The sequence below is a fragment of the Cryptomeria japonica genome, chromosome 11 (genome assembly GCF_030272615.1).
Source record: "Cryptomeria japonica chromosome 11, Sugi_1.0, whole genome shotgun sequence".
Lineage (NCBI taxonomy): Eukaryota > Viridiplantae > Streptophyta > Pinopsida > Cupressales > Cupressaceae > Cryptomeria > Cryptomeria japonica.
In genome coordinates this window covers 66,133,809-66,143,188 of record NC_081415.1, presented here as the reverse complement: position 1 = coordinate 66,143,188, position 9,380 = coordinate 66,133,809, and positions in this window count along the sequence as shown.

Here is a 9,380-nt window from a genome sequence, read left to right as displayed (position 1 = left end):
TTGTGGTAAACTCTAGATTTCATTTGCATTGGAATTAATAACCCTTCTAGCTAAATAAGTAATTGATTCCTCACAGAATAGTTTGTACACATGCATATATCAAGGCTTTTAAATGCATTAACCATAGGTTACATAACTCAAAGCTCTTTAGGATTTGGAAAATCTTTATCCATCCTATTTTGAATTATTTATAATTCACAAATATGTATCCTTATAATTCACTTAATATATCATTTCTCTCACAAGGAACATATTTTGGTTATTTACAAATGGGTCCAATAGAAAATGACTAGCATGTAAAATTGGATTATAATGGACTCTTTCAACTTTGGTAACCTTTCCTTTGCGTAAAATTTAATATATTAATGTAAAATAGAAGGAATAGATTTTTTAATTATAAAAGGCAAAAATCCTAAACTATTATTTTTATATAAAATATTTATATTTACAATACATTGCTAGTGCAATCAAGCAAAAAGGCGCTAAGAACATAAAATGACTACCAAAATAAAGGCCAAGCAAGAAAGCTAAATGACCTATAAGAAAGTTATATATATACATCAAATACAATAAGAGATAATATATGCAACCAATTAATTGTTTACATAGTGCCCATCATCTGTAGAAGTATGAACTTAAGGCTGAAATGGAGGATGAGCAACATGAGTAATGAGACAAAGTAATGCCCTAAAAACATCAACAATTCAATCACGTATAGTAATTCCAATTTCTTTTATGCGGTCCATGATAGTTTGTGCAACAATAAATTTATAAAGCATCACAATAAATTTATTTGATGATGGTATCATGTTACATAAAATGGATGAAATTCCTCAAGACCTATTCTTAAAATGTAGAATAATGCTTCTTATGTGTTAATTAACATTTTGTTAGTCATGTTTGTAGAAAATGATGATGACTCTCAACGCCTCTATGATCAACTAATAAACCAAAATATCTTCCACAAGAGAGACTATAGTAATGATAGCTTGCTTCAACAATGTGAGCGATTGATTGAATATTGTTTGAATATGAAATATACAATGAGATACCTTGACTACAAAGGCAAGGTTGAGGGATAGGATTGGATTGAATATTGACATGTTTCTTAATCCCATGCAATGAGACAACTAATTCCACTAAAATATTAAATGACCCAATTCACTAGAATTAAACAAGTCATAAAGGTAAGATATGATAAGATCCTATCTAGACAACAAAAAATTTCTAAAAGGACATCTGATACCAAAATAACTTAAGTCATATAAGTCCCCTACTAGGAACTAGCTAGGAACAACACCTTTAATATTAGGCATAAGAATATTATTCAAAGATGCAAGATTATTATGGGTCCTGGATACAAAACTATGTCATGTACCCATATACAATGCAAATCTCTTACAAAAAGAAAAAAGGAGAAAACCCATTGGAACAAACCTCCTCTCCAAAAGAGAGAAAATATACAAAAAAGGATGATGATGAAGGAATCAATAATACCCCCAATGACTACAACCATAAAAAAATTACAATCAATGATCCCCCCATAAGAGGGAAAGGGAGAGACTATATATCCCCACATAATGTACAATATCCTACAAAAATGGTGAATGCTTGAAGACAAAGCATATTCCAATTCCTCCAATCCCTAAAAAATAACATTTATCCCCTTGGGAACAAGATAAACCAAGTATAAATGCAGGAATGCTTCCTATTCTAGCTAGGAATTGGTAGGAAGTAGAATAAAAATGTATGAAGATGTCTTTGGAAACTACTAATATGTTTCCAAGTCCTTGGATGATGAGGATGCCAAAAACCAAATAGGTGCATGCACAATCACAATAGAAGGTGAAAAACAAGGAAAAAATAGAAATTGATGTTGAACTAGCTCTGAAGATGAAGATAAAGTGACAACAATTGTGCAATGACTACCATCAAATATGAGAGATAAACCCTCAGATTGGTCCTCCAAATTTGAAATGTGAGACTCTACAAACAAAGATATGATGTCTGATAAATAGGAATCCCAATCAAGAAGACAATTAGATACATAGTGCAATGACCTTTTGAAAGTTGTCAATGAATAAACAATATAAGATGAGTGTGTGATGTGAATTGGATGAGTAGGAGTTGTAGGATAAGTCTCTAAAACATCATTCAAGTTTTACATCATATTAAAACTCCTCTATGGTATCAACAACAAAGAGAAGTTTGTCAACATCATAGCGTGGAATGAGGCAATTTTTGTAGGATCATCTAGGAATGGAGGATTATGTGGATTTCCAAAATTCTCCCAAATCTTGGTCCAAATTGTGCATGGGCAACTAATTCCTAAAATCTTATTATAGGCCTCTTTGAATATTCACTCACTAAGACTAGAGCCTATCAATCTTATGATATGGTTATTCTTATTACTCCAAAATGATTTCTCCCATATTGTCTCTAGCTTAAGAATGAGTCCATAAAAAATGAAGCAAAAGATTGAGCCACCTGCAATGTGTTAGGATGCCTTTTTGCCAAGATTCATAATTATCCTTAGCCAAAATGATTATGGAAGGATGGGTTGCATAATCCATTATTAAAATAATGATAAATTTCTCAAGTGATGACATTAGAGTTCAATACATGAAATGAGGTTGAAATGAAGTGATTATATCAAAATAACACCTTCCCAACATCTAAAATCTTCAAGTAATTCTTCAGGATACCCATTAGGTAAGAACTTAAACAAACATTTACTTGAGACAAAAAATTTGTAATGAGGTAGGTGGATAGCATACAACAAAGACTCGAGTTTACAGATGAACATTTCATTTACAAATATATGTATCAAAAGACTCTCTTTAAAGTAAATATACAGCTAAATGAAAATATATAAATTCCCTATTACAATTATGATATAAAAATATTCTAATTATACATCTAAACACTCTTCTTAATAATAAAGAGAAAATCAAATAAAATTAATATAAATATTTAAAATTCACCGTTACAACTATCACATATAAAAAAACCCTTCTAGGACCATAACACAAGGGTAGTTGAAATAAAAACATGACAATAAAAGTTGCATGAATGGCTAGATAGATATCCTTAATACCTTTCCAACTCTACAAGAATCACAAAAATTGGAGATCATGGCAAAAATTTATGAGCTTGGCAGCCAAAAAACAAGATCTGACTTAAATCAACAAATACTATTATCAAATAGAAAACATGAAACACATTTTTTGACAGTATCTTATTCACAAAAAATCAATGCTCTAGTGAAAATTTATGCGGGTTTGAAAAAAGCCCATATTTTGGCACTTGAGACCAAACTGGGTACTTAGGGGCTTATTTATGGTCACCCACATGACCATAGTCACACATTCAACAATTTTTTTACCGTCACCAATATGACAGTGCCACTAGGGTGGATTGGTTGGATGGCAATAGACTATAGGCTATGCTACTGAGCCCCATTTTCTCTTAGTGGTGGAGGTCAATGTGTTTGAGGTGAGGGTAACTACTAAGCAATACACCTCACACCACACATACACAAACAAAAAAATTCCAACCAAAAATAATAATTATAGAAACACATGATATAAATGCAATTCATATCAATATAAGACAACTATACACCAAAGTATGTAGCTAACGACAAGTATTGTATGACCAAGTGCAAAAATTGGAGATTAGGCCATCAATGAGGAATATGCACCAAATGAATAGAGAAATTCTGATCAGGAGGGGGAAGCACTTTTTTATGATAGTATGTTGATATAGTACATCCAAGTATGGATCCATACAAAATATGTCGACTATGCCAAAAAACCTTCAATTCCCACAAAAAAGTCTCTGAATTCAATGATTTGATAGTTGATCCTTAGGCTTTTGGGCCTTCTGAATTAAAAATTCAATTTCCTCTTGGATATGGAAACTTTATGCCCATTTGGAACCCTTATATATATAACAAAATTTGATGAAAGAAAGGCCAACTTGACTTTCTTTACGACACTAGCTTTAACTGTGAGGTCCTTGAAACCCTAATTTACACCCAAAAAAATTTAAGCTTGATGACATCCCTCAAATATTTGAAGGAATTTGCAACATTAGAGTTATGATACCATGTAAGAGTTAATGGTCAATCCCAATAACCCTAGGATCAGTTGCTAGACCAAATTTTAGCTTCCAAGAGAGAGAAAATGACAAGAATAGTTTGCTTCAACAATGTAAGATTGATTGATTGAATATTGGTTGAATATAAGATATACAATGAGATACCTTGGTTATAGAGACAAGGTTGATGGATAGGATTAGATAGGATGTTGGCATGTGTGTTATTCTCATGCATTGAGACAACTACCTCAACAAATTATAAAATGACCTATGTAACTAGATTAAATAAAAGTCGCAAAGATAAGATATGGTAAGATCTTATCTAGACAACAAAGACTTTATAGAATGACTAGCTAGGTACAACACCTTTACTAGGTACAAAACAAATTCACACCAACAATGTCCCAAATATGAATGCTCTCAAATTTAATATGATTGTTGAATTATTTTGTTTATTTCATACATTATATAAGCATGCAGGATCAATGAGAAATTGAGTAGGTAATGAACATTTTAAATTTCTAGTTACATGTAATGAACCATAGTAGTTGTCTTGTGGTATCTCATATTGAAGAAATGTATCCAATAAAGCAAGGAGAGCGGGGGGGGGGGGGGATATAGCCCTAGTGTTAACTATACCCACAAAAATATATAAATATGATGGATCATGGGATTTCATAAATAATAATTCATTACATCACTATCCATAGATACATCACCCATAATAATATCATTTTGTCCCTCAATATAAATTGTATAAAAGGGAAATAAATTAGTAAATATTCTAAAGCACCTACTTCCAGGTAATATTATAGGATTCCTTGTATTATTGACAACTTCAACATGGATCATGGTGTTATCAATAAGACCTTGCCCTTTAAATTTTAATATCATGCATAAGTGTGTTATTTCTCCTCACTCTATGAAAATTACGAAATGCTTACTTATTCTAGATCTTTGAGAGTAGATTATTGATCCAAGGGGTAGATAGGAGGAAGTGTAATCAAACTAGTCCCTATTAGACTTTGAAGCACATCATCCAAGGATTCTTGCAAATTTATGAATTTTCTCGAATAATTTTGCTTAGAATAAGGAAAAGTGGAAATAGTAGAAACTTGGTTCACATTTTCTTTTGAATTATAACCCTTCAAAAAATTATGTGATGTTAAATGAATTTTAGCCTATTGGTGAATTTAAATGGCTCACAAAGAGTGACATTACATGAATTTTGGCCTATTAGCTAAGTTAAATGGCTCACAAAGAGCCCACCATAAATGGGTTATCATTGACTTCAAAACCCTATGAGGCTCTAAAGGGATGAGGTCAAGATTGTATCCTTAGTGGTTTGGTAGAATGGATAAGTCTAGTTTCTTGGCATTAATCTATAAGAATTTGATTATTTAAATGTCATTTGTGTTTACAAAACCAACAAGTTAGTAAAATTATTTAAGATGTTTATCCTTAAAACAATAAAAATAACTATTTGATATTTAAAATTTAAAAGGGTAAGAAGGTTAGGGTGATAATCCATAACCCAAAGTAGTGACATTGTACTCTAGTGCACTATATATGGATTCAATGTGAGATGCTTTCAAACTACTTTAACAAATCAATGAACAAAATAGAAAAATACTATGCGTAGAAACAAATAACCAACCTTATAATCACAAACACACACACAAGAATAAGGTTGTATTATATAGAAACCCTCAAATGGTCCAAAACCTCCAATGAGAGTGATTAATATTCTTCATGAATCTAGAAAAGTGTGCTCTTAGTGTAATATTTTTGCTTTGATGGCATATGTGCCTAGATCAATCATTCTAAATTTTCTTTCATGGTTTTCTAACTTATTACTTGTAAATTCGTAACCCATTGGATAGACACAAGTCTTTAGTCCATCTAGCCAATCTCATACCATCATTTAAATCAAAATATTAAAATAATCATTTTGTTTAAATGGTCATTTTTTATGCACCCATGATTATCAATATTGTAATGGTGAAAATTAGGGTTTCACCCAATGATGATGTAAAACCCTTAATTTTTCTTTGGAACCACTACATTAAAGAGGGGTGAACCTAATAGATCTAGCCTCAAATCAACAAGGATAGGGCTAAGAACTCTTATTAGGTTCATTAGTTAAGATTTGATTCCCTCTTTTAAATTGAATTGTGAAAATGTTGAAATTAGGGTAAATGTGTTAAAATTGAAGTAAATATGCATGAACAGTGAGCTACGAACGTCAAACTGGGCCACGAACCTGGATCTAAGCAATATGAGAGTATTTAGATATGTTCCCAGAAGATTGTCCTGAATTGTCGAGACCAGAATACTTGTCACTCTAGTCCTCTGCACATTTTGTTGTTCAAAGGGGAACTTGTTTGTCTCTATGAATCATGTCGATCGTGAAATTTATAGCTTCACACTTGTTTCCTGCACATAAAAAAGAGAGGGAAAATTGTTGGGAATAGGGGTTTGCCTAAGTCAGACCCCGATTTGGAATCAACCTTGAAAGAAATATTGTAAATACTAAAATAAATAATGGAAAGGTATACCTCAAATTTGCAATTGTTGATGATGATGCTTTGCTTCTTGAATGCAATCACATGTGTTGTATGAAATGGCATGGACATGATAAAACCCTAATCACACACACATGCTTGCATATGAATGATGTGATTTTGCTCCACAATGGTTGAATGAAGAATATACAACCTTGAAGATCCCTGCAAATGCTTGATGATGAATGCTTTATGGATGCAAGGATGTTTGAATTGGTCGCTTAGAGTCTTAGGATTGCTTAGATGAAAATGAGTTGAGAAGGATACCTTATATAGGGATTTCATAATTGAAATCACCTTTAGGTTGACATAGAATTAATATATTTTCACATGAAGCTAAATTTGAATAGAATAAGACTACCCAATTATCCTCTCGAAATTCAGGGAAAAAAGCGTGAGACTAGAATGTTGGGCGCCCTTGTCCCACCAACTTTTTTTTTTGAATTTCTAGAGATGCGAGATATCATGATTCTAAAGCTAAATCCAACTCGGTGGCTCAAACCAAGATGTGTAGATATGAGAAATATGCTTTGAGAGTTGAAATTAGGGTAGGATTAAGGATAAATCAAGATAAAATGATAAAGGGCACACCTAGAATAAAGGGTTGAAATAAGAGTGTAATGATGTAATAAAGTGGAATAAGATCCATAATATTGAATTAAATATTAATTAATTACATTAAAGGTCCTATAATGCATAAATGAAAGAGAAATGCTAAAATAGGTGCTAGGAGAGTGTGAAATTGGACACACTAATAAAGGGTGTACAATTTATGATGCTACAAAATCATTCTTAAGTGAACATTTAATAGATATATTTCAAGTGGGTCATGCTTGTGCAATCACACTAGCTATAAAGGGGTTAGATGTAGCTAGTTTTTTTTTGTTCAATGACAATATTTGGGACCAAGACATCGTGTTGGATTTGGTTGCAACTGTTATTGATCGCATGTATTTCATGTACATTTGATACTTTTTAAGTTATGCCCCTAGGAATACCCTCCCAATTTTAAGTTGTGCTCAAAGCGTAGGAGATATAACCCACTTTCATCTAGAGTTGACATTTAACCCTCCATAATATATTAATGAGCTAATTTCACTTGAATGATGACAACCCTCGCCTTATGAGTGAGATTTGACTCTAGAAAGTAGAGTAGTATTTTTGAGACCCAACACATTACACCTTCATATAATGTAGGGGATCTACACCAATTAAGTCATAATTAAATTTTCAAATCATGTTCAAATTATAGTTTTCAAAATCCTAAATATTCTTAAAGCGTTAAGAAAATATATAACTATTTTCAAAAGGTCATAATAGATTTCCTAATAAATACAACCACATAGGGGAAGGGTACCAGTAGTGGACACCTTTTTGTCAACCCAACCCCCCAGTACTAGATTGCAAAGGAGCCTAACAAATTGATAATGAAAAGTTCATTAATGAATATCACATGTACTAATAGTGGATATTTTTGCACAAATGTCCCAATAGTGGTGCATAAATGGGCTAGTAGTGGTGCACAAATGGACTAATTATAGTAAAAAAATGTCAAAAAAGGTGATCTACTACTGGGGCATTTGTCCACCACTACTACAAATTTTGAGTTATCTACTTTTAGTGAAAAGGAGTTCATGTATGGGTAGACATTTTGAAATGACCACTTTTTGACCTTTCGACACATAACGATTTCCACAGCGTGTATCATCACTACCCAAAAGTTGGATCCTTAATTATAAGCAGTTAAGTCGTATATGGAGACAAGCAAAAAAAATAAATTGAAATCTGATGTACGGTTTGAGAGTTCTATGTGCGCGAAGTTAGCTATATCCACTACTGGTACCCTTCCCCTAGTTATCTCTTAATCACTTTGCATTTAATGTGAATCAAATATTTTTCAATCATGAAGTTCTCAATTCAAATATCATACACAAATTTAAATAATCTTGATGCAACTTAATATAATTTTATCATTCTTTAAGCATGCATTTTAAGGCTATGTTATTTGCCATGATATATTTTTTAAGTTTATTTAAGCAAAGACAATGTAATGAAAAATGATTAAGCTTGACCATTCAAATAGTGAATTCATTTTAGAGTGATGATATATCTCATTTATTTATTTTGTATTGAACAATGTTGAATTAAGATTGAATAAATAATTATAAAAGTTGTGAAAAACCGATATACTGATTAGAACAAAACGACAATAGTCATAAAAAATAAAATCAAAACAAACAAACATATACATACCATATTCACAATTATTATACAAACTTTTCCAACAACATCAATGATATGCATAACACTCATTAAACAAAACCTATTTAGTTCTCACAATATCCAAAATTATATAGAGAAAAAACCAAAAGAGGAGTCCTAGATTGAATGCATGGTGTCATCTCAATAACCTCATTTGTTGTCCTTTCTCTTTCCTATTTTAAAAGACATTGCAAACTTTGATGGAGTGACATTAATCTGTCCATGAAAACTTTTGTCAATTTTGTTTGTAATGCATATCCCCACGCTGTTGGGATTTACAATATATACACGGCACCTCTATTGATTGTAATGTTTTTGGCTTTTACAATCCCTAAGTAATATGTCTCCATTTTTAGGGGCATAAATTCCTCATTTTTACCATCAACATAGAAATGGGTGTTTGTTGTCATTTTCTTAAATATAAGAAGGAATATCAAGGAATGCATAAATTTG